Raw genomic sequence first — 27,988 nt, 5'->3', positions numbered from 1 at the left:
CCGACCTCCTGAAGTGGACCCAGTCTCTCCACAGCGGGAGCCCCACACATTCCACCACTGCCCCACACTCTCCACTTGCTCCTTGTGCACGCCCTTCCCCACTGAAATCAGCTCAGTTGCCAGGCTGCAGAGAATCCAGTCACCAATCTATGCAGGCCCACACGTTGCCTGAGGGCTTGTTGTTGGGTGGGGCCTGTCTCTAGGGTGGGCTGCCTGCCCTGGCTGAGCTGGATTAAATCGGTGCTCTGGTGGGTGGGGCAGACCCTGGGCTAGCATGCCCCAGGGAGAACAATGGCGTCTGTGTCAGCACGCCCACACCAGGCCACAACAGTGGCCGCCACCAATGTCCCCGTCCCTGGAGAGGTCTCCCCTCTCACCAAGATGCACTCAGGGCCTATCAGGTGAGTCTCTTTTCACCAAAGCACTGTGCACCTTTCTTTCTGGTGATTTTCGGTTGCTTTCTGTAACGGGTGAGTTTGCACTTGGGCCCTTTAAGAGCGGTTTTACTTTCTTTGTGAACTAGCTTTCTTGGGGGTATTCCCCAATGTTTTAGTAGCAGGCAAAGTCAATTATTCTGCCACTCGTCTGGGTTTTGCTGGGTCCACAAAATGCCCACAGCGGGGGCGCTCCCCGGCTCAGGGCCCCACGCCTCCAGGGAGGGCTGCGGACCTGTGGGCTGTTCCCCGGCGGCCGCGAAGCTGGAGGCTTGCAAAGGTGGCGTTTTTTCTCTCCCGAAGGGAGTTTCTGCCTCTTCCACCTCAATTAGGATTGTCCTTTGTTGCAGGAGTTCCTCTTATCCAGTTTTCAGTTCTGTCTCCGGGGTAATTTTTCCATGAGTAGTTGTAAATTGGCTGTGTCAGAGGGAGCAGGTGAGTTCAGAGGCTGCCTACGCCGCCATCTTGACTCAGCTCCTCCTGTCCAGATCTTTTGAGTAACTTATCATATCATCTCATATATATGTCTTATCTCTTAGCTTTCTGTCAACTCCAAATTTGAGATTCATATTATTATATTGTCAGACAAATCATTGATGAATAAATTTCTCAGTGACGGGCCAATGAAAGAGCCTTTTAGCACCAGGCTCCACAGTGATGTTGGTGGAAACACCAGTCAGCTTTCTAATTCGTGTTTCCTCACTCAACTGAAGTGCAGACCAGTGAGCCATACGTTTATTCAGCCAACATTTTCCCATCATGCTCTCTAGGCTACTGTAGAAGTGAAATAAATGCTCTGTTGAAACAAAACCTCCACATTTAGTATCTTTCTGTCACTTGTCGGTCAGTAATAACCCTATACAAATAATAAGAGCTGATTTTTATATAAGGAGGAGACAGAACGAAAGAGATAGAGAGAGTGCAAAATGACAAAAGCATGGAGATAAAACTGCTTATAAAAATTTAGATATCTGGGGGCTGGCCTGGTGGCCTAGCGGTTAAGTTCAGTGTGCTCCACTTCCGTGGCCCAGGTTTGGTTCCTGGGCAGGGACCTACACCACTTGTCAGCGGCCTTGCTGCGGCAGCAGCCCACATGCAAAATGGAGAAAGATTGGCGATAGTTGTTAGCTCAGGGCAAATCTTCCTCAGGAAAAAAAAAATTAGATATCTGGATTCTCAATTTAATGCTCTTCAGCCCCCGCCCCATTTTATTTGTGAGTTTGAATGCTTAAGAAACAATCGCGGTGAAGCACGGCAACATTTCAGAGAGAAGCGTTCAAACCCTGACTACGTGGGTTATCTTTGATTTACCATTTATTCTGTATTAACGTTACCTTTCTTTTTAGTCAGAGGCAGGTCTCTTGAGATTTTGGGATTTAATTTTTTAAACAGGAAAGTACAGTCACAAGGATCTTTAGTACATTACTTTATACACTATAAATCTGTGCTGATATTATAGCTATAAATGTCTGGCTAAGTATACACAATAATAAACTAATCATACTGCATTGGCTGAGAGAAGAGTATCAGAATAAACTATTCCTACCTAATGTGGACTTTATCAGTAGCTATTATACAGTAAATATTTAAACTCCATTGTCTTGCCTCAATGGAGAAAGCTTTTCTGCCTCAGCATTTCTCGAGTTGCATGAATCACACGTGTTGTTCATATCTGCTAATAAACACCCTCAGCTTCACTGCACCCAGCTGGCTTCCTCAGGAACAACTGTCACACTGATGGCAGTTTGTCAAAGCCTGGCGTGAGTTTTGTAAGTGGACACCTATGAGTCATAGACTAGATACGCAAGTGCATACCAATGTATTGCTGCTTTTTTCTTACCTACTTCAGATTCCCAGGCCACCGTCCAAAAAATAAAAATAGTCCTCTGCCCTCTCAGTGTGTCTTAGCCCTAGCTAGGAAAGAAAACGATGAAAAACAGTCATTTTAACCATGCGTACTCTCCAATGTAGTTTTTTTTTTTAACACAGCATTTTAAAAAACTTCCAATATTTAAATATTATAGATTCACAGGAAGTTGCAAAAAAAATGTACAAGGCAGTCTGTATATCCTTTACCCAGGTTCTCCTAATTATAACTACAGTATAATAGCAAACCAGAAAATAGATATTGGTATAATCCACAGGGCTTATTCAGATTTCGTCAATTTTACATGCATTCGTGTGTGTGTGTGTGTGTGTGTGCGTGCATGTGCGTGTAGTTCTATGCAATTTTATCCCACGTGTAGATTCATGTTTCCATGATCTAGAACTGTTCCATCACCATATGTCTCCCTTAATAGCCACACCCTCCCCTTCCCTAATCCCTGACAACCACTAATATGTTCTCTATCTCTATAATTTTGTTATGTTCATACATACTGTATGAAGTCATATAGTATGTAACCTTTTGTGACTGGATTTTTTCATGCAGCATAAGTCCCTTGAGAGCCAACCAAGTTTTTGTACTTTTCAATATACTGTTCCTTTTGATTGCTGCATAATATTTTAGGTGTGGGTATACCACAGTTTATTTACTCGCCCACCAGTTGAAGGACTTTTGGATTGCTTCCAGTTTTGGACTATCGTGAATAAAGCTGCTATGAACGTTCCTGCACAGCTTTTGTGTGGATGTAAGTTTTCATCCTTCTGGGACAAATACCCAAGAGCACGATTGCTAGGTGGCATAGGGTAAGTGCATGTTTAGTTTTATGTGAAATTGCCAGACTATTTCCAAAGTGGCCATGCCATTTCACATCCCCACACAATGTGTGAGTGATCTAGGTTCTCAGCAGCCCCACTGGCATTTGGTGTCAAATGTAATTTTAAGGTCATAACTAGGTTGTAAATTTTCTGTGGCCAGGTACTGTTTCACATTACCTTAAAAAGTGTGTAATATAGTAACATTGATTTAGGAAAGCTTATTAAATATTTGCTATAACCAGGATATTGAACGAGCCTGAGACATGCCTTTCCTTCAGGCAGGACCTCCAGGTCCGTTTACCTGCAGCGGTCACAAACTCAAACGTCAGAGGCCAGGCAGGCAACACGAATGAGTGAGGCTGCCAGGGCATTAGGACACATGTGAACGTAGTGGGGACTGCGGCCCCCTGGAAGGCACAAGCCTGGCTGACGGGAGACTTTCACCAGGTGGCCACTCTGTCCATGTGTCTAGACATTCTGATTTTTCTAAAAAAACATAAAATACAGTTTTTAAATGGGAACTCTCCTGATTTGTAAATGTAGACTCAAATTTTGAAAGGCTCCAGACTATGCAAAAGTCTTGAGGATCAACTTTGGCCTAAAGACAAGTGACTCGAGAATTATCATTTAGAGACATAAGAAACCGGCTAAAAAGAAGATAAATATGCAGTATTGTCAGACAGGAAAAGATTATTTTAGACTGAAGAAATACAAAGAGCCTTTACGGTGTAGGACTGCACTTTTCAAAGCAGAATGTGCTTTCGAATGACCTAGGGATCTTATTAACCTGATTTAGTAGGCTGGGATCTGGGACAAGGGCTGGGATTCTGCATTTATACCACGCTGCCTAGTGATGCTGCTGGTTCAGGGACCACTCTTTGAGCAGTAAGCTTGTGGGCAATATTTGAGCTGAACCCTGAAGGTCAAGTAGCGTTTTTAGATGCAAAAATGGATCCTGGTAGAGAGAATGGTGCCATCAGTCATAAAGGTAGGAATACTTGGAGATATCTGGGAAATTGTAAAATCTTCAGTTTATTTTATAAATAGTTTACACAAAAGGGAGCAGCAGATAAACTTGGAAAGGTATATGTTCAGATGGGATGATGCTATATTTTCTTTAAGTTCCAGATTTCAGCAGTCTGCAATAGACATGTAGTCAGATTACTATCAGTAACAAACGTCCATGATTTCTATGATCCCTCCCTGATTATAAATGGGTTTCTCAGTTATAGTCACCCAGTGTTACCGGGCCATGTTCCTCTGGGCTTATAAACTATTGTCTGCCCAAAATTTAAAGGGATGTGCACTGCCTCGGGGCTCATCAATGTCTGTGTTGAAGGTTCTGTCTGCTTTCTCTCTCAAATGCACCAACACTTGGAGACACAGCTGTGTTCATTCCATGTACAAGAAGGGGTGCTTGCCTGCTTGCCTCTTAGGGGAAAAGATTTTTCACCAGAACTCCAAACTCTCTCAAAGGCTCTTGAAAACAGACATTCTTCTGATTGTCAGGATGTGTATCCACAGGCACTCCATCCCTAGGGGATGGACCTTCTCCTTCATTGTTCTTGTCATTTTCTCTCTGTCGCTATTTGGATAAGGAATTTTACAAAAACACAAAGAAAACAAAATATAAAACAATTCCTTCTCTTTCATCCAAAAAAATGTCAAAGACCACGTATTTATTAAATTAGGCAAACACCTGCTTTTAGAGGTCACTGGTCCACTCATAATTAAAATGAGATTCCCCATATGTAAAAATAAATGAATAAGCACATGCGTGAGGGAATGAATGCATTTGTATTTTAATAGGGAGATGATGGAGGGAATAAAAAGGAGATGAAAAGAAAAGTGAGAAGAAGCAGATGAGAGAGCCCTTGAGAAGAAAGGTGAATAATTGACAAGGAGGGGCAGAGGAGGGAGGTGGGTCTAAGAAGGTTTCCAGGCTAGAAATCATCTTAGAAAGATTTGAAAAACTAAACTGGTGAAAGTTAGGTGTCCCTGCTGTACCTGTAGGGGCAGGGCACCATCCATCTGTGCTGATTGATGTCTGTCATCAGATTTATTTTTGGTTTTCTTTCTTTCACATTTTAGTTAAAATAGATCTTTATTAATTATTTTGGGTTATTATATGGTTCTATCATATGAGATGCTATGGAAATGTTACATATATGTAATTTTTAATGAGGTCATTATGTATTATTCTGTAACAGTATTTATTTTCATTTAACAATATATTATAGAAACCTTCTAAGTAAATCCATACAACCAAGTCAATACCTTCTTGTTTTTTATAGTGCATAGCATGCGATGCCTGCTGTGGCCATGAGAATGTGGCTACAGTCCCCCAGCTACATCAAGAGTCAAAGGCCCTAGCAACTGTCCTGAAAGTCATCACTGCATTTGCACAGAGGCCAAGTCTCCCACAAGCTGCTCCCAGCCAATGATTGAGTATGGGAGGGAGAGTCTGTCTCTTCCTGGCAGACATGGGCTCCTCTGATGGCTGACTGGCTTGAAGCCTCCAATGGCTTTCCTGAATCTTCCTTGAACTGCATGGCAGTCTAGGATGCTTCTGCCCAATCTTCTCTCCCTCTCTCCTTACTGGAGTCAGACTTGCTCTGCAGCGTGATGGCTCTCACAGCCTTTTCAGGCTCCCTCCTGATTTTCCCTCCTACACGCATTTCCCCTAATGAAATCCTTGCCATCTGCATCTCAGAGGAACCAGACTAAGCAATGCCTAATCCATAACTTATGAAACATTCCCTTATTGATAGACATTCAGCTTATTTTCAAATTTTTTTTAATACAAATAACATAGTAATAAATATCATCTACTTGTATCTTCATGTATTGGTAGTTTTTTTTTCTTCTGTTGACTAAGTTCCGAGAATGGAATTGCTTAAAAGGTATATATATTTGAAATTTAAATAAATGCAGTACAATTACTATAATGAATACATTTAAACCAAAATACATCTTAGAAAAACTGTTGGTATTAATGAAGTACTTTTCTAATCCATAAGAGACAACATAGTAAAAGTACATACTAGTGAAATTAATCTCTTAATATAGTCTTTATAATCTGTATCATAGCTTAACAATAAAACCTCTGTAGGCTGTATGTAAAATGTCAACAATAATAATTGATGTAGCTACTAATTATCTAGAATATGGATTACTATTTACCTTGTGATTGCTAGCATTTATATCAAAGGGAAAACTATGATATATAAACCAAAAGAGACACATAAATATATATTTATATATAAAATACAAAATATAAAATTCTAAGGTTTACTTTTTTATTTTTATTTTTTTTGTGAGGAGGACCAGCCCTGAGCTAACATCCCATGCCAATCCTCCTCTTTTTTTTTTTTTTTTTTTTTTTGCTGAGGAAGACTGGCCCTGGGCTAGTCTTCTATGCCCATCTTCCTCCACTTTATATGGGACGCCGCTACAGCATGGCTTAACAAGCAGTACGTCGGTGTGCACCCGGGATCCGAACCAGTGAACCCTGGGCCGCCACAGCAGAGCCTGCACACCTAACCGCTTGTGCCACCGGGCCAGCCCCTCTAAGGTTTATTTTTATTCAGCAAGTTTTAGAAATTATTAATGCTCAAAAAGTGACACCCAGGGGCTGACCCAGTGCATAGTCATTAAGTTCATGCACCCCACTTCGGCAGCCCTGAGTTTGCAGGTTTGAATCCTGGGTGTGGACCAATGCACCGCTTGTCAAGCCATGCTGTGGCAGGCGTCCCACATACAAAATAGAGAAAGATGGCCACAGATGTTAGCTCAGGGCCAATCTTCCTCAGCAAAAAGAGGAAGACTGGCAACAGATATTGGCTCAGGACAAGTCTTCCTAATCGTCCCTCCCCCAAAAAGTGACATCTAGATGTTTGTGTCATCTGTACCTATATTTTATTCATTTTTCCCTTTTAAAATTTGCATGGATTAGTAAAACTAGACAGTAGTTGCAGATTTCAAATCCACTGGATTATATAGTACTTTAAAAAATGATATAGAAATTTACTGTGTTACATCTATCTTATCAATATGCATATGGAAACTTGCATAAGAATTGATCAGAAATATGAATTAAACAATTAGAAAGAGTAGTTATCTAGAACAAATATTTTCTCTGACGTTTGTTGCAAACAGTACTGGGTAGCTAAATTCTTCTATCAAAAATGACTGCATCATTGTCAAATACCATTTATGCTTAAATGGAATTTGCATAAATCAGCTCTATTTCAAACATTTCCCAAGTAATTATTTTACTTATGTATCAAAAAAGAATATTATGCCATTTTTTTCCCTAATAGGCAAGGATGGTGTAATACAGCAGATCAGGATGTAATTTGATAGAAGTTAAAAACCACTACAGAACAATATTCTTTTAGACTAGCATTTCTATGAGTACTTTTATATATCCTGCTAAAATATCAAAACACCATTTCAGTCTTATACAGCCACACTATATCAAGCCAAAATTAAACATCTAATCCATAAGTACTCAGAGGAAGGGAAAAAAATACTTAAATGCTGTTTTAAAGCTTGCTAATCTGATGAGTTAATCAAAGACACTTTTAAGACAGATCCTTTTATATTTTCTTGCTGATATGTATAGGAACTTAGATGTACTCCATAGTCATACTAAAAAAATCTTTAGTGAGATTTTTTTAAATTATCCCTTTAATGAATACTCAGTTTTTCACATGAAAGAAAGAGAGAGAGAGAGAGAGGGAAGGAAGGAGGGGGAGGGAGGGGGGGAGAGAGAGAGAGAGAGAAAGAGAGAGAGAAAGAAAGAAAGAAAGAAAGAAAAAGAGAGAGAGAAAGAAACCACACTATCTTATGTGCAACCAGGTATGAAATTAACCAGGTGCTATTTTAACTTTTTCTAGTTACAATAGACAATAGAAATATGAGGAAAATTTGAATATCTGATATATTCAACACTGGAAAGTTCAATTGTATTTAAGCAGAACTATGCAAAGCATAGAGCAGGAAAACAATATCTTTTCATTTTACTTTGGTCAATATATTTCTTTCCATCTTAAATATTTTATTGGCAGTTCAAAATAATTATTTTAAAAGATACCATCTAGACAGATTAGCTTAAGTCTATGAAATGTACTTAGTTCTTAAAATGTTTTTTTCCCCTCATTTTAAAGGGAAAATTGCAAATGGAGCCACACACTATTTTGGAAATAAGTCAAGAGCCTTCCCACCTCAAATAAACCTAGTAAATAATACAGGAAAAGCTTGATGTATACATAATGCAGATGGACATTAGATAAATAGCTCTAGATATATGTATACACACACACATCCTACCCACTGTGCCTGGCGTCTTCTCTGTGGGACACCATATATGCTCTTCACCCTTCTCTACTCTGCTCTGTGCTCCTGGGGCTGAATGAATGAGCTGCCTCACTGGGCTCCCTTGTGCTCTGGCTTCTGGCTGGTTTTAGCCAATGGCTTTTGAGGATTTCCAGTGGGCCTGCATCTCCCAATCATAATCTAATGGTGAAAAATTCACAGTATCCCACAAAGAGAAATAAAGATGGAAAAATACAAGTTGGGATAGTGTTTTGTGGTAATTGTTCACACTGATTCACTTAGTTTCCTTCTAACAATTGTGATGTTAATCTACCTAGGCATTTTATTTCAGCATCATACATTCTCAAACACTTTTAGAGCCCTCTAGAATTAGACTTCTACTACAACTCCAGCCAAGAAATTGTCTAGTAAACTCCAATGTTTGCTGTCGTTCTGTAGCTGGTAAGGCATTTATATCTCTTTATAACTTGGAAAAATTCAAGAGTTTTTGATATCCCTGTAAGTTCCCAAGGAGGTATCCTCTTAATAGGGTCCCATCACTTCATAGGATCTTACTAACCCCAAGGAGAAAAAATATGATTTTTGAAACATGTTAAGTGATTAAGATACATTAAGATTTCAATTTTTCTTTTAAAGCAGGAACAGTTATTTGAATATGTTAAACACAATTGGAATTGCTACCTTTAACAAAAATAATTAACAACTTCAATACTTTGATCCCAAAAGTATTTGTATAACTAGTGACAGTGAGAAATACTGCCACATATACAAGAGCAGAAACCAAGATTCAGTACAATTTATCCTGAGTCACTCAGGGAGCGGGGAGAGGGGAGATAACACAGCAGAAGGAACCATGAGTGCCTACTCGAAGGTATGAACAAGTTTGCGATGACACGTACAGTGTATAATGCGCTCAGTTCAGATGTAGACTGTATAGTGGCAGTGGCAGGAGATGAAGTGGTGATGAGGAGTTATTTTTTAAAGCACTTGTTAGCTTCGGCCTCTGGGCATTCTGCCACACTACTCTCAGTTATTCTAGAGGGCTGGTCACTACAGCAGAAGCATAAAATGTATAACTTTTAAAATGTAAGCCTTTTCAAAAAATACTCACTGAATGAATTGATCAAACCTTAACGTAATCTTTCATAATTTTTTTTACTGTCAAATTTTCTTGGAAGGTTAAAATTATTTTAGTATGAGTTTCCTAGATATTCTGCATTTAGTTTAGGTTTTTTTTTCACTTTTATTGAGGTATAATTGACAAATTAATTGTAAGATATTTAAAGGGTACAATATGAGAATTTGATATATATATGTATGTATTGTGAAAGGATTCCCCCATCGAGTTAATTAACACATCCATCACCTCACATATTTACTTTTGTGTGTGTGTGTGTGAGAACATTTAAGTTCCACTCTTTTAGCAAATTTCAATTATACAGTAGTGTCATCAACTATAGTCACCATGTTATACATTAGATCCTCTGACCTTCTTTATCTTATAACTGAAAGTTTGTACCCTTTTACCAACCTCTCCCTATTTCCCCCACCGCCCAGCCGCTGGCAACCACTTTTCTACTCTCTCTTTCTATGACTTTGACTTTTTTAGATTCCACATATAAGTCATACCATGTAGTATTTATCTTTCTCTCTCTGGCTTATTTCACTTAGCATAATGCCCTCCAGGTTCATCCATGTTGTTGCAAAAGACAGGATTCCCTTCTTTTTTAAGGCTGAATAATATTCCATGGTATGCATGTATGTATATTGTATATATACTGTATGTATATTAGCTACGGTGAACAATGTTGCAATGAACAAAGGAGTACAGATTAGATATACTACACAAGAAAATAAATACAGTGACTATTTAATTGAGGTTGCCTTCAGCTACGTAACTTCGAAGTCACCTCTACAGTGAAGTTTATTCTAAAGTAAGCTTAAAATTATCAAAATAATCATTCAAAGGTATGTATAGATTCTTATATTTCCCATTTTCTTCTTTGCATCTTCTTCTAAACGCAACAATGTCAATTGTGTGTGGTGTTCAAGGTTTGAAATTAAAGCACCTCTCCCTTAACCAGCAGCGAATGTCAACGGTGATGTTCTCATAGCTGCAAATACTTACTCCTCCCATATGGCATCTGTGTAACGGAAGCTGCTCTCCCTCCTTTCTGTTGCAGTAACACCTACTCACTTTATAAGGTTCAGTTTCAGCATATTATCCCTCAGGAAAACTGCCCCAACCAGTTGGGCTGCGCTAGGTGGCCCTGTCTGTTCTCTTTAAAGAACTACACATTTAAAGATGAATTGCAACTCCAACTCCATCATTGTGCCTACCATGTAGTTTAATGATCGTCTATGTGCTTGTTTTCTCACTAGACTGTGAACTCATTAAAGGAAAGAACTGTGTTTTATTTTTCTTCATATTCCCAGTAACTGGCGTGTTGTTGATTACTTAGTAAATAATCAACAAATATTTGTTCAATAAATGCATGAATAAACAAATGAATTTCACTTTTTCATAACAAGACAAAGCCTTAAACAGTTGCCCAATTGAGCCTAAAATCTCAGCAGAGTAAGTGACATTGAAAGTTGTCAGACTGATTCCAGCCTCATCACAACAGTTAAACATTTTTGGAAACCGTCAGTTCTGGAAAGAGTCCTCAGGAGTTGTTGCTCCTGAATATAACCTATTCTTGACTCCCTGTTAGCAGTTTTTGATTATCTTATTTTTTTAAATACAGTTTTTGTGGTTTATTTTAAAAGGTACCTCGCCAGCAAAGCAATCCATTGATTGACCCCAGAACTTTGGTTCTGGTCTGACGTGAGAAACTTCAGCCACGACATTAAGGAGATTTCACAGTTAACTGCCTGATTTCAGATATTTCTTCACTATGTCATGTCCCCCCCATGAAGCATAATGGAGTCATGGCTTCTTTAACCCAAAGAACATTTTCAAGAAAGTACTGCAAAATCTAATAGTCCACTGCCTGAACTTCTTATTCATGTCGTAAGTATGGCTGGGTCTTTTCTTTCCAAGCTATCTTCAACCTTCTCATCATCTGCACTGTTTCTGATGATGCCCTGGTCACATTCAGGATGCCCTGCTAGGTTGTTCTCCTCCAATCTGGGCCACAAGGTGGCCCTCTCAATGCTCATGCATAGTCCGTCATCACTGAGACCCTCAATATACCTTATGAATCTGACTCCATCACTGCCAGGCTTTAAGAGAAGCAGAGTCAGAAAGCCTGACCCTGAAAGAAACAGATCAAAATTAATCTGATCTGTGAATTTGTTCACTGGAGCAAGATTAAGAAAATATTCAAGGATTTACACTGTTACAGTTACTGTTTTCCAATTCTACGATTCTCCACTTAGAGGGGAGTAATGGGTTGTTTCACGCCCGGTTATCAGGGCCTCATTTTGATCCTGAATCACACACTACGTATATTCTACCACACTATATCTATTCACAGACTCATCCCTGGTTTTGATATGGGATTTTGCAATGAATTTCAGGGTAGAGTTTCCACTTCTCACTTATCTGTCTTAAACGCATTTCCTTACTCTCCAGACATCTTGAAATTTGAATCCATAAGAGAGATGTAGGTAGAAGGCGTATGATGCAGTAGACAGTGCTGCCTTTGATATCAAAAGATGTGTTCAGGTCCCTCCTCAGTCATTCACTTCCTGAGCGACTTTGTTTAATTCTTTGCGTAGCCTTGGTATCTTAGCTTAGGTTTCATTATCTTAAGTGGGAGATCATAATTCCTGCTTTGCATGTTTTATAGGCTTGTTGTATCAAAAAATCAATTTTATGTGAAAAATGTGTGCAAAATGTTCATTTATTCAACAAATATTTATTGATTGTCAATTCTGCCTGATACTCTGTGCCAAAAAAAAATTATTGTTCTTAACAATTTTATCATCTTCCAATTTTATAATTTTTACCCTCCTGGTTTCAATAATCTAGAAACATTGTTTCTATTGCCAGGAAAGACTTTCTCAAATTGCTGTCGAATCATAAGACACGTGCTGAGACAGTCCATGTCACTCAATGATAAAGTGTTTCTACTACCTCCATGGAGCACCCATTTTTCATTTGTGATTGAACAATACCCTCCATGCAGTATAACCTATCTAGACTCTCCTCAGGAAAGAAATCCCTGATTCCCTATTTTGACAGCACTTGTATGTACCGTATTGTATAGTGAATATTTGCTTTACATGTGTATATCTCCCAAGAGACTTAGGAGAGCAACTACTAGGCCTTGTTCATGTTGCCCCCTTATACATAGACGTATAAAGCAGTTAGCATAGTAAGTACAAAGTAATTGTTTCAAGAAGGTTTGTTCAGGACTCGTTAATGGATAATTCCAATAAGTGATTAAGTGTGAGCCACTAAAACAATTCCTAACACACAGGCACAAATTCAATTATCCTTCAATTTTACTAAAGTTGCAAAAATGTATGCTTTAAATTTTGCTAAAATATTCTTAAAATCTTCAACTAAATAAAATTCCACACAAAACAGAGCTTATCTCTCATATATTGGTCATAAAACACAGTGTGAATAATATACAATACATATTATAATGCTGTTGCACATTTTTGTGATAATAACTGCTGGATCTAGGCATTTATGATAATATTATGAAAATATAACAATATTTCCTGTTACCCCAGAAACAATATATATTTAATATTAAAAATGTATTGCCTGATATTATAAGTTTCTAATATGGTAAACTACAAAAAATTATTCATCTTAACTTTAAAGATTGAAAATATTCATAAATTATGTCAATTTTGCAGAGTTTTATGCACTGGAATACTTAGTGCAAGCATAAATTTTATCAACAAATAAGGAGAATATGGGCCCTATTCTTTTTTTCAACTTGTATATAACCCAAAGTGAAAAGACTAGGCCTGCAGGCCTGTTGCGGCCACACATAGTGCTGGTTAGCAGGCCCAGAGTGCGAGAAGTAGCAAGGATTTTACGTCCTTTGTCTAGTGAAGCCTGGCTGCATGAGAAGGAGTTCAATGAAGTTTTTAGCATATTATTCTCATTAGACTATGCAGGAATTTCATTCCAGAAATCCAATTAATATGAATAGATGATTGGTGGCAAAATTCCTGCCCATTACACCGAAAATTTTCATTTACTTGGCAGAGTGGAAATTATTGAAGTGGAGCTGACTGCATTCTAAGACAGAACTAACCCAGGGAGAATGAGTGAGGGAAGCTGCAGGCACCCGGATGAGGATGCACCTTCCCTGCAAAGGTATCGTTCACTTTATGGGGACAAACAGGTAAATTTTGGAAATATATTTACACTGTCAACTTTTTAAAGAAAATCTGGAGCACTTTTGAATTTTACAATTGAAGGAAGTGTTATTGACTTTATATTTCAGTATTTTACAAACTAAGTGAACCTAAGGGTAGGTCAGGGCTACTGGCAAATTTAATATCAAGTGGTTAAAAGCGAGAAAAACGTTATTATCCAGCGTCCTCTTCTGGGGATTCGCAATTGTCGGTTTTCCTTCTGGTTTTCTGTACCATTAAGCTGGATTTCATTCGATACTGAGATGCAGAGAATAAGAAGGAACATCCATCCCTCTCTGATATAAATGCAGAAAGATGATTAAAAAATCAGAAACCCTTCAGAAGCTAACAGTATGTACACGAGTGGCCTAGGATAAACAATTGTCGATGGATATTTTAATCAAAATTTAAGGAGTATGCAATAGCACTTACTGTAAGCCAAAAACAAGTTTTCTGTGTTTTTTCTCTAACCTTCTTTTATAATGGACAGCTTCTGAATCACTGATACTGTAGCTCTTCTCTTAAGAAACTTTCATTTTAACAATTTTTAAAAGTGAAGCAGAGATCTTTCTGAGAAATTAATTTTCAAGGAATATCAAGTGAACATTTCTGAAGAATGCCATGGGATATTCTGTGAAAAAAGGAGCTCTGGAAGGCATTGTGTTTACTAGGTGCTCGTGGATCCTTGGAAGAGATCGGGGTGAAAGGTCAGCACATCCTTCAGAGATGACCTAGGCGCCAGTGTCAGTGAGGATAGTGCTGACATCAGGATGCAGCATTGACGTTTCGAGTCTCTTAGTTTCAATATTCCCTTTGTACTAGTCTTAGAAACTGTCATTCTGGCGTATTCTGAGTAAGAAAATAAGGCGTTTCCCAACAAGTACCTTTCACACTTCCCCTTCAATTCCCTCACCCCTTTCCTTTACCCACAGCTCATGCAGTCCCCAAAGCAATCTTATCCCTCAATTACATCTTGCTCACGAAAGTTCACCATTATCTTGAAGCTATTTCTCAAAATGTTATGGTAAGAAAACAAGTTTTATATTTAAGTTAAACCTTAGTCATGAACCATTATATGTTGGGGGTTAACAACAAAAATTTTAGAAAGTTAATTATATTTTTGTACACATAAACACACATGCCACAAAGGGTGGCTTCTATCAATAGGTTAGTTTAATCCATTAAATGCAAGAACATACCAAAGAGACTCAAACCCACCTAGGAAGACATAGAAGAGGCCATTAGTGATATCCAGTTTCCTTCACTTGTGTTAAACACTGTAAATAAAACAAGGAAACCCTTTAGAAGTACCTGTGAGAAATGCACATGTTGAGATTTGATGCGGAAAAGGCAAAAAGATAAAGGAAATCACAACAGTGCTTCTCTAATTTCAGAATGGGATTTATTTATTGTGCTTACAGCGAGTGTAACCAACAACAGGAAGCATTTTGAATAACGCCGTCCAACTATGTGAGCAGGGCCTCGTTCACCCGCGCGGCCATGACTACACAGCAGTCACACCCAGCGCAGGGTAATTTCTTTGCTTTTTGTTACATGGTACTTTTGCCAGGAAAAGAATTTTTAACTATTGAAATTTGAAAACAAATATGAAACAAAAAACATGGTATGAATGCAAGTACTTTGGGGGAAAGTTTCTTTCTTTCTGGTTGGGCCCTGCTAAATCTAAAGAAATAAAATATTTTAAAATGTTTATAACATACACTGTTACAATATAGACCTTTTTTAATGTCTTATGTGTGATTTTCAGGTGTGTCTTTGGGATACTCTCCCTAATATGCCTCAAAGATAGTTGGCATAGGAATAATCATAATAATAGAGGAATAACTATAGTTTATATTTTTAGTGTTTACTCCATGTTAGGTGCTATTATAAGAACTTTACAGGTATTATTTGATTTGATTTTCACAACAATCACAGTAGAAGGCATGCTACTACCCTCATTCTACAGTGAAAGAAAATTAAGCACTGAGAGTTTAAGTGACTTGCTCCAGGTGACATAAAGTGGCAGAACCCAGGAAATCACATTAGAACCCAGGAACTCCAACTTCAGAGTTCATGCTCTTAAATACCATGATATGTATATAATTAATTCTGGGTCAGTGTATCAAATATCAGAAGGATAACTCCTTGGATATGTGGTGTAGCAAGGACAAACCTTTGAGAATATTTATGAACGTTATTTATTCTAATAAATATTTATTATTGTTACTTCTGTCTATAAACATATCTTAGATTTTATTTATTTATGTATTAGTAACTCACATGCATATGTAACACTAAAGTTTATTTTTTTAGTTTTATTCTGCCAATTTCACCACATGGAGAAGCACTGATATGTAGCATAATGGAAGTTTAACAAATTTTGAATTTAGATAAATAGAATTCAAATCCTAGCTTTTCCACTGTATGGAATATTGCAATTTGTTTCTCTCTCTAATTTTTACCTTCTTGGAGAAAAACTGGAATCTTATAAGCAATATAATATTTATTTATTAATATTATTTTTTATTGAAGTATAATTGACATACAGTATTCTATTAGTGTCAGTGTACATCATAGTGATTCGATATTTATTACAAAATGATCACCACGATAAGTATAGTTACATCTGTCACCATACAGAGTTATTACAATATTATTGACTATAATCACTATGCTGTACATTACATCCCCATGACTTATTTATTTTACAGCTGGAAGTTTGTACCTCTTAATCCTCTTCACCTATTTTGCCCACCCTCATCTCTCCCCCTCTGGTAACCACCAACTTCTTTTCTGTATCTATGAGTCTTTTTCTGTTTTGTTTTGTTTGTTCATTGTTTTGTTTTTTAGATTCCACGTATAACTTAAATCATACAGTATTTGTCTTTACCTGTGATTCATTTCACTTAGCATAATATTGTCTAGGCCCATCCATGTTGTCATAAATGGCAAGATTTCATTCTTTTTTATGGCTGAGTAATATTCCATTGTGTATATGTACTACATCTTTTTTACCCATTCATCTATGAATGGACACTTAGGTTGCTTCCATATCTTGCCTATTGTAAATAATGCTGCAATGAACATAGGCATGCATATATCTTTTCAAATTAATGTATTCATTTTCTTCAGATAAATACCCAGAAGTGGAATTGCTGGATTGTGTGGTAGTTTTATTTTTAATTTTTTAAGGAACCTCCATACTGTTTTCCATAGTGGCTGAACCAATTTACTTTCCCATCAACAACGTTCGAGGGTTCCATTTTCTCTGCATCCTTGCCGACACTTGTTATTTCTTCTCTTTTTGATAATAGCTATCATGACAGGTGTGAGGTGATATCTCATTAAGGTTTTGATTTGCATTTCCCTGATGATTAGTGATGTTGAGCATCTTTTCACGTGTCTGTTGGCCATCTGTATGTCTTCTTTGGAAATACGTCTATTTAAGTCCTCTGCTCATTTTCTAATTGGCTGTTAGGTGTTTGATATTAAGTTATATAATTTATTTATATATTTTGGATATTAACTCCTTATAGGATGTATGATTTGCAAATATCTTTTCCCATTCTGTAGGTTGCCTTTTTGTTTTGTTGATAGTTTCCTTCACTGTGCAAAAGCTTTTTAGTTTGATGTAGTCCCATTTGTTCATTTTTACTTTTGTTGCCCTTGTCTGAGGACACTGGTCCAAAAAAATATTTCTAAGACCGATGTCAAAGAGCTGACTGCTATGTTTTATTCTATGAGTTTTATGGTTTCTGGTCTTACATTCAACTCTTTAACCCATTTTGAACTTATTTTTGTATATGGTGTAAGATAGAGGTCCAGTTTTATTCTTTTGCATGTAGCTATCCAATTTTCCCAATACCATTTATTGAAGAGATTGTCTTTTCCCCATTGTATATTCTTGCCTCCTTTGCCAAAGATTAATTGACTATATATGCATGGGTTTATTTCTGGGCTCTCTATTCTATTCCTTGGTCTGTGTGTCTGTTCATGCCAGTACCATATTGCTTTGATTATTATGGCTTTGTAATATAGTTTGAAATCAGGGAGTGTGATACCTCCAGCTTTGTTCTTCTTTCTTAAGACTGCTTTGTCTATTCGGGGTCTTTTGTGGTTCCATACAAATTTTAGGATTCTTTCTTCTAGGTCTGTGAAAAATGTCATTGGTATTTCCATGGGGATTGTATTGAATCTGTAGACTGCTTTGGGTATTATGGCTATTCTAACAATATCAATTCTTCCAATCCATGAGCATGGTATATCTTTCCATTGTGTTGTCTTCAATTTCTTTCATCAATGTCTTATAGTTTTCAGTACACAGATCTTTCACTTCCTTAGTTAAATTTATTCCTAGGTTCTTTTTGATGCAGTTGTACATGGGATTTTCTTAATTTCTCTTTTTGAGAGCTCATTATTAGTGTATAGGAATGCAACCAATTTCTGTATATTAATTTTGTATCCTGCAACTTGACTGAATTTATTAGTTCTAATAGTTTTTTGGTGAAGTCTTTAGGGTTTTCTATATGTAATATCATGTCATCTGCAAATAGTGACAGTTTTACTTCTTCCTTACAATTTGGATGCCTTTTATTTCTTTTTCTTGCCTAACTGCTGTGGCTATCACTTCCAATACTATGCTGAATAAAATTAAGGAGAGTGGGCATCTTTGTTTTGTTCCTGATCTTAGAAGAAAAGCTTTCAGCTTTTCACTGTTATGTATGATGTTAGCTGTGGGTTTGTCATATATGGCCTATATTATGTTGAGGTACATTCCCTCTATACTACTTTGATGAGAGTTTTTATCCTAAATGGATATTGAATTGTGTCAAATGTTTTTCTGCATCTATTGAGATGATCATATGATTTTTATCCTTTGTTTTGTTAATGTGGTATATATACATTAGTTGATTTCCAGATGTTGAACCATTCTTGCATCCCTGGAATAAATCTCTCTTGATCATAGTATATGATCTGTTTAATGTATTGTTGAATACAGTTTGCTAACATTTTGTCGAGGATTTTTGCATCTATGTTCATCAGGGATATTGCCTGTAATTTTCTTTTTTTGTAGTATCATTGTCTAGTTTTGATATCAAGGTAATCCTGGCCTCATAAAATGAGTTTGGAAGTCTTCCTTTGTCTTCAGTTTTTTAGAATAAATTGAAAAGGATAGGTATTAACTCTTTTTTAAATGTTTAGTAGAATTCACCTGTGAAGCCTTCTGGTCCTGGACTTTTATTTTGGGAGAGTTTTTTTTTTTTCTTTTTTTTTATTGATGTCATAACAGTTTATAACATTGTGAGATTCCAGTTGTACATTATTATTTATCAGTCACCATATAATGTTCTCCTTCACCTCTTGTGCCCACCCCCCAACTCCCTACCCCCTGGTAAGCACCAAACTGTTCTCTCTGTCCGTGTGTTAGTTTATATTCCACATAGGAGAGAAGTCATACAGTGTTTGTCTTTCTCTGTCTGGCTTATTTCACTTAACATAATAACCTCCAGGTCCATCATGTGGTTGCAAATGGGACAATTTTGTCTTTTTTTATGGCTGAGTAGTATTCCAATGTATATATATATTACATCTCCTTATCCAATCATCTGTTGATGGACACTTGGGTTGCTTCCACATCTTGGCTATAGTTAATAATGCTGCAATGTACATAGGGGTGCATAAGCCTCTTTGGATTGTTGATTTCAAGTTCTTTTGTTAAATACCCAAAAGTGGGATAAGTGGATCATAAGGTATTTCTATTTTTAATTTTTTGAAGTATCTCCATACTGTTTTCCATGGAGGCTCCACCAGTTTGCATTCCCACCAGCAGTGAACGAGGGTTCCCTTTTCTCCACATCCTTTCCAACATTTGTTATTTTTTGTCTTTGTGATTATAACCATTCTCATGGGTGTAAGGTGATTTCTTAGTGTAGTTTTGATTTGCATTTCCCTGATGATTAGTGATGTTGAACATCTTTTCATATGCCTATTGGCCATCTGTATATCTTCCTTGGAAAAATGTCTGTTCATATCCTCTGCCCATTTTTTGATTGGGTTATTTGATTTTTTTGTTGTTCAGATGTGTGTGTTCTTTATATATTATGGAGATTAACCCCTTGTCAGATATATGATTTGCAAATATTTTCTCCTAGCTGGTGGGTTGTCTTTTCATTTTGATCCTGGTTTTGTTTGTCTTGTAGAAGCTCTTTAGTCTGATGAAGTCCCACTTGTTTATTTTTTCTTTTGTTTCCCTTGTCCGAGTAGACATGGAATTCGAGAAGATCCCTTTATGACCAGTGACAAATAGTGTACTGTCTACATTTTCTTCCAGGAGTTTTATAGTTTCAGGTCTCACCTTCAGGTCTTTGATCCATTTTGAGTTAATTTTTGTGTATGGTGAAAGCAGATGGTCTACATTCATTTTTTTGCAAGTGGCTGTCCAGTTTTCCCAGCAACGTTTATTGAAGAGACTTTCCATTCTCCATTGTATGTTCTTAGCTCATTGGTCAAAGCTTAGCTGTCCATAGATGTGTGGTTTTATTTCTGGACTTTCAATTCTATTCCATTGATCTGTGTGCCTGCTTTTGTACCAGTACCATGCTGTTTTTTTTAAAGATCTTATTTATTTTATTTTTTCCCCCCAAAGCCCCAGTAGATAGTTGTATGTCATAGCTGCACATCCTTCTAGCTGCTGTATGTGGGACTCGGCCTCAGGATGGACGGAGAAGTGGTGCCTCGATGCGCACCCGGGATCCGAACCCGGGCCACCAGCATCACAGCGCGCGCACTTAACCACCAAGCCACAGGGCCAGCCCCATGCTGTTTTGATTACTATTGCTTTGTAGTATGTTTTGAAGTCAGGGATTGTGACATGTCCAGCTTTGTTCTTTTTTCCCAGGATTGCTTTAGCTATTCGGGGTCTTTTGTTGCCCCATACGAATTTTAGGATTCTTTGTTCTATTTCTGTGAAGAATGTCATTGGGATTCTGATTGGGATTGCGTTGAATCTGTAGATCGCTTTAGGTAGTATGGACATTTTAACTATGTTTATTGTTCCAATCCACGTGCATGGGATATCTTTCCATTTCTTTATGTCATCATCGATTTCTTTCAATAATGTCTTATAGTTTTCATTGTACAGGTCTCTCACCTCTTCAGTTAAATTTATTCCTAGATATTTTATTCTTTTTGTTGCAATTGTAAATGGGATTGGGGGAGTTTTAAAATTGCTGATTCAATTTCCTTACTTGTAATCAGTCTATTCATATTTTCTATTTCTCCCTTATTCAGTCTTGGAAAATTGTATTATTCTAGGAATTTATCCATTTCTTCTAGGTTGTCCAATTTGTTGGCACATAATTGTTCGTAGTAATCTCTTATGATTCTTTGTATTTCTGTGGTGTTGGTTGTAACCTCTTCTCTTTCATTTGTGATTTTATTTGAGCCCTCGCTCCTTTTTTCGTGATGAATCTGGCTAAAGGTTTATCAATTTTGTTTCTCTTTTCAAAGAACCAGTTTTTAGTTTTTTTTTTTTTTTCTTTTTTTTTTTTACTCTCTATTTTATTTATTTCTGCTTTAATCTTTATTATTTACTTCCTTATATTAACTTTGGGCTTTGTTTGTTCTTTTTTTTCTAGTTACTTTAGGTGTAAAGCTGGACTGTTTATTTGAGTTTTTATTTTTTTTCTTGAAGTAGGGCTGTATCGTTATAAACTTCCCTCTGAGAACTGCTTTAGCTGCATCCCATAAATTTTGGAAAGTTGTGTTTCCATTTGTCTCAAGGTATTTTTTGGTTTCCTCTTTGATTTCTTCATTGACCCATTGGTTGGTTAGTAGCATGTTTGATGTCCTTTTGACATCTCAAATGGAAAGTCCGAGAAAGATTTTTAACTTATTTTAGAAGGATATTCACTTCTTTCTAAACACATTTTAGAAGGGAGAAAAAGGAGAGAAAAAGCCTAGGGCTTCCTACTATGCTCAAAAGGCTCCCAAAGGCAGCAGCATAGAGTGGGCACAGACACAAACCAAGACAATGTGTTTGTGTTTTTTCCAGTTTTCTTCTTGTAATTGATTTCTAGTTTGAAACTGTTATGGTTGGAAAACATACTTGATATGATTTTAATCTTCTTGAATTTATTGAGACTTGTTTTGTGGTCTAATACGTTATCTATTCTGGAGAATGTTCCATGTGTTCTTGAAAAGAATGTGTTCTGCACTTTTTGGACAGGATGTTATCTATATATCTATTAAGTTCATCTGGTCTAATGTGTCATTTAAGACCAGTGTTTCCTTATTGATTTTCTATCTGGATAATCTAACTCTTGATGTAAGTGAGATATTAAAGTCCCCTACATTATTGTATTCTTGTCAGTTTCTCCCTTTATACCTGTTAATATTTGCTTTATATATTTATGTGCTCATATGTTGAGTGCATAATTTTTTATGAATGTTATATCCTCTTCTTGGATTGACCTCTTTATCATTATGTAAAGCCCTTCTTTGGCTTTTGTTACAGTCTTGGTTTTAACATCTATTTTGTCTGATATGAGTATTGCTACCCCAGTTTTCTTTTTGTTTCCATTTGCATGGAGTATCTTTCTGGCAGAATGCTTGGAGCTGGAGTGGGTGCCAGTTGGGGAGTCCTGGGGTACACTTTATTGGGGCCACCATGGTAGAATGGCTGGAGCTGGAGTGGACTCAGATGGGGCAACCCATGGCGTGCCGTGCTGGGGCTGCCTTGCTAGGACAGCTAGACTGGTGTGGCCAGGGGCCCTGGGAATGCTGGGGTGGCCTTGGAAGGCAGGCTAGAGTGCCTGAACTCTGCTTCCACCTGCACTATCAAGGTAAAGGGGGAATGCAAAAAATGGCACTCATTAGCATGTTCGACCCCAGAGAGAGGTCCAACAGTTTCCGGCCCATTTGGCAAACACTCTAGGATTAGTAAATGGATTTCCTTCATATATAATCTAGGTGATCTTTAAATCACTGTTTTTTTTGCTGTGCACCAGGATGAGCAAATTTGCCTGCTGGCCCTTCAGTGATATCCCTCCCTGCTGCAGGTCTCAGCATCACAGGTCTCGGGTTCCTGTTGATACCATGTCTTTGTCTCTCCAGTCTACCGGTCTCTGTGTGGTCCCTCTATCATCTGTTATGCAGAAGCTGTTCACTCAGCCCTCACTTCTTCTTCGGGGAGTTGATCTACATATAGGTATAGATTGGATGCCTCTGTGGGAGGAGGTGAGTTCAGGGTCTTCCTATGCCACCATCTTGGACTCTTCTTAGCTTATTTTATTTTTTATAAAAACTTTATTGAGATAAATCACATACTATACAGTTCAGACATTTAAGGTATACAATTCAGTGTTTAATATATTCACAAAATTATGCAACCATCACTAAAATTTGAGAACATTTCCTCACTCCAAAAAGAAACCTTTCCCCATTAGCAGTCACTCTCCATTCCCCCTTCTTCCTCCCAGCCCTAGGTAACCACTAATCTGTTTTCTGTCTCCATGTATTTGCCTATTGTGGACAATTCATATAAATGGAATCATACAATATGTGGTCCTTTGTTATTTGAATTCTTTAAGCAAGAATTATTTATTTTTTATTTATGGACAAGAAATTTAAAGTTACTTATTCTAGAAAACATGAACCTTACAGGATTACTGTTTTGTACGTATGCCACAGGAAGTAAGGAGTAACAATCTGGAATATAGTTTTCTGTAACAGATTAAATATCCTAAAGTTTGATTTTGTACATATTGTCACTGTGTAAAATTTCCTGGTTTATTGTCTGAGTTTCCTAGTAAAAACCAGAGCCAAAATCTTCAGCTGTGGTCCTAAAATTTTTCATCAGAATTTTTCACAATTGAAGATAGTTACAGAATTAATTTTATGTTAAAATTTACTAATTATTTGCCCCAATTTTATATTGCTCAAGATAAAAGTGCTAGGAATTTCAGCTTCTTTAATATTTAGAGCTAATTATAATACCTGTTATTTTTATTAAAACGGAAATTGCATATTATGAAAATACACATTTTGGTTGAAATATTTTCAGTTACATAATTCTATAATCATTAATTTGGAAACTTTTTTCTTTATTTAGCATGGCTGCCTTGTGGGATATTATTTGAGGACGAGTTAGGAAGGGACAAAAATAAGTCATGTTAATAGGAACACAAGAAGAAATAGAGGAGCAGATCCATGGGACTTTGGAAGTGGCAGGGAAGGATGAGCAGTAATTGAAAATTTTTGTCTTCACTATGCAGAATCATATTGTGGTGTCACTTCTAAATTTTGCCTTCTATTATTTAGCTTACTTCCTTTAGTATCCACGCTATTTCTAATTTCCATAAACCCTGTCTCCTCATGCTTCTTACCTGTTAAACAAAGGATATCTTGGAATCAATAACCTCTATGTTACAATTTAGGGGTTTCTTGCTTTTTTATTTATTTTTTTGGTAGTGCAGAATTTTCTTAGTTTTTTTTTAATTTTTAGACTTTATTTTTTAGAGTAGTTTTAGATTCATAGCAAATTTGAATAGAAAGTACAGAGAGTCTCCCTACACACCCACAGCCTCCCCCACCATCAACATGTCACACCAGAGTGGTACATTTGTCACATTTGATGAACCAACCATAATTTACATTACGGTTTACTTTTGGTATTTTATCTTCTGTAGTTTTGGCAAATGTATAATGACATGTATATGCCACTGCAGTATTATACATAATTGTTGCCTTAAAAATGCCCTGTGCTCCATTTCATCCCTCCCTCCCCTCTAACCCCTGGCAACCACTGATTTTTATAATGTCTCCAAAGTTTTGCCTTTTCTAGAATGTCATATGGTCGGAACCATACAGTATGTAGCCTTTATAGATTGGCTTCTTTCACATAGTGATAGAATTTAAGGTTCTTCCATGTATTTTCATGGCTTGATAGGTCATTTCTTTTTATTGCTGACAAATATTACGTTGTCTGGATGTACCACAGTTTGGTTATCCTTTCATCTACTGAAAATATCCTGGTTGCCTCCAAGTTTTGGGACTTATGAAACATCTGTGTGCAGGTTTTTGTGTGGACATTAGTTTTCAACTCTTTTGGATAAATACCAAGGAGCACGATTGCTGGATCATATGATAAGAATATGTTTAGTTTTTTAAGAAACTGCCAAATTGTCTTCCAAAGTGGCAGTATCGCTTTGCACTCCTGCCAGCAATGAATGAAAGTTCCGTTGCTCCACATCCTCAGTGGTGTTGTTGGTGTTTTGGATTTTGGCCTTTCTAATAGGTGTGTCGTGGTATCTCGTTGTTGTTTCAATTTGCAATTACCTAATGACACATGATGCGGGACATCTTTTCATATATTTATTTGCCGTGTGCATGTCTTCTTTAGCGAGGTGTCTGTTCATTTTTTAAATCATGTTGTTTGTTTTGTTATTGTTGAATTTTAAGAGTTCTTTGCATATTTTTGATAATAGTCCTTTTTTGGTATACTTTTTGCAAATAATTTTTCTCGACCTTTGGCTTACCTTCTAATTCTCTTAATGGTGTCTTTCACAGAGCAGAAGTTTTTAATTTTAATGAAGTCCAGCTTATCAATTATTTCTTTCATGGGTCGTGTCTTTGGTATTGCATCTAAAACATCATTGCCAAACCCAGGGTGATCTAGATTTTCTCTTACGTTATTTCTAGGAGAGTAATAGTTTTAAACGTTACATTTAGACATATGATTCATTTTGAGTTATTTTTTAAGGGTGTAATATCTGCGTTTAGATTAATTTTTGTTGCATATGGATGTCCACTTGTTCTGGTACCATATGTTGAAAAGACTATCCCTTCTCCATTGAATTGCCTTTGCTCTTTTGACAAAAATTAGTTAACTATATTTGTGCGGATCTATTTTGGGGCTCTCTATTCTGTTGTTAATCTGTATGCTTATACTTTTGCCAATACCACACTTGATTACTGTAGCTTTATGTAAGTCTTGAAGTTTGCTGATGTCAGTCCTCTGTCTTTGTTCTTTTTCTTCAATGTTATGTTGGCTATTCTGGGTCTTTTCCCTCTCCATATAAACTTTAGATTCAGTTAGTTGATATCCACAAAATAACTTGCTGGGATTTGGATTAGGATTATATTGAAACTATAGATCAAGTTAGGAAGAACTGACATCTTAATATTGAGTCTTCCTAATCATGAACAAGGAATGTCTCTCCACTTGTTTAGTTCTTTGATTTATCAGGTTTTGTGGTTATCATTCTATAGATATAATACATTTTTGGTTAGACTTATACCTAATATTTCTTTTTTGATGCTTATATAAATGGCATTGTATTTTTAATTTCAAATTCCAATTGTTCCTGACTGGTATATAGGGAAGCAGTTGATTTTTGTATTTTAACCTTACATCCTGCAACCTTACTATAGTCACTTAGTTGTTTTGGAAGTGTTTTTCATTGCTTCTTTTGGATTTTCTATGTAGACAATCGTATCTATAAAGAAGGACATATTTTTTCTTCCTTTTTATTTCATACACCCTTTATTTCCTTTTCTTGTCTTATTGCATTAACTAGGTCTTCCAGTATGATATTGAAAAAGATTGTTGAGAGGGGATATCCTTGCCTTGTTCTTTATCTTAGTGGGAAGACTTCTAGTTTCTTACCATTAAGTATGGTGTTAGCCGTAGGTTTTTTGTAGATGTTCTTTTTTATGTTAAGGAAGTTATCCTCTATTCCTACCTTGCTGAGAGTTTTTATCATGAATAGGTGTTAGTTTATTGTTTATTTTTACACTGAAACTTTATCAATTAATGTTTTTATCACTGTTTACAATTATAAGATTATAGGTCGTGTGCTATAGTCACGCATCACTTAATGACAGGGAGAAGTTCTGAAAAATGCATCATTAGGCAATTTTGTTGTGTGAACATCATAGAGTGTATTTACACAAACTTTGATAGTATAGACTACTACACACCTAGGCTGTGTGGTACTAATTTTATGGGACCACCATTGCATATGCGGTCTGTCATTGACCAAAACATCATTATGCGGCATATGACTGTTAATTATAATTAATATAAATGCAATTCTTTTTTTTGGATGAGGGCTAAGCAGATTTTCTCACAAACCATTTACAAAAAAAAGATTCTCTTTTTGGAACATAGTCTTTGTTTCAAAAACCAGAGTAGGAAACATGGTTTTGAAGGAAAGGGAAAAAGTCTTTAAATGTTTAATTTGTGCTAAGCATTCATAAAGATAATAATGGCTATGAGAATTCCCCATCCATCCACAACCCATCACAACTTTTAATCATTTTCTCTAAGTGCTTTTCCTTTTGGCAAATAATAGCTTAGTAGCCCTCACTGGAAATGGACAGCACATCCTCTACTTAATCACATGGAACATTTAAGCAAAAAGAGACAGTTTCACCTATAGGCAAGTTGTTCACTGACATCTTGAATTATTTCTATGATGCAGGAGCTTTTTACTTCATAATCAAAGAGTTGGCTCTGATTATTATGACATAAATTCAAAAATTAACCTTTCTTATTGTCTCTTCTAAAGTCTTAGAAAAAATATTTTTTTTTTGTTAAAAAAAGCACACATTGGGGAAGAGAATTGAAATAAGATATTTCCAAACTATATTTCCAAATTTTCACTTTATCTTCAGCTTGGCTACTATTTTTTTCCTGCGTTTGGTTAGCTCTGCCCTTAGGTGGTCTCAGTTCTGACACCTGAACTTCATCATCCTCCCAGCTCTATACTCCTCCTGTTCTTGGTTCCAACTCTGAATTCCTCTATACGCTGCCCGGTCTAGGGCTCTGCTTTGCTCACCTTCCTCTAGGACTTAGCTTGCCTATCATTTTTATAAAGGGCTTTAAAACAATGATCTGCTATATCTCTAGAGCCATAAGACCTAGAAATTGCTTTGAAAGGTCCCCCTTCCTCTTCTGTTTCCTTTTCAGGACACTTTCCCTCCCTCCTTCCTAAACTTCCCAGCTTTGAATCTCACGTCATCACACCCTTCATTGTTGTGTTATTTATTGATCCCTACTCATATCTTCATTACCTAATGATTATGGCCCATGGTTCCCTGTCATTCTCTCTAATAATATTCCCGACTTAGTTCTTTGTCACCTCAATATTCACTTGGCTCCTTGAATCCACTTCTCCAAT

General features: G+C 36.8%; 1 long non-coding RNA gene across 1 annotated transcript; it reads left to right on the top strand.

The window, feature by feature from the left end:
- Positions 1 to 266: 266 nt before the first annotated feature.
- LOC147918162 (uncharacterized) lies at positions 267 to 16,099 on the top strand. Its single transcript, XR_015553051.1, has 3 exons — positions 267 to 401; positions 11,244 to 11,487; positions 13,651 to 16,099. It is a non-coding gene; the product is annotated as an uncharacterized LOC147918162 (long non-coding RNA).
- The last annotated feature ends 11,889 nt before the right edge of the window (positions 16,100 to 27,988 follow it).

This window comes from Ceratotherium simum, chromosome 1 (genome assembly GCF_057802395.1).
Source record: "Ceratotherium simum simum isolate JZ-2026a chromosome 1, ASM5780239v1, whole genome shotgun sequence".
NCBI lineage: Eukaryota > Metazoa > Chordata > Mammalia > Perissodactyla > Rhinocerotidae > Ceratotherium > Ceratotherium simum.
This window is presented reverse-complemented; position numbering and strand designations above follow the sequence as displayed.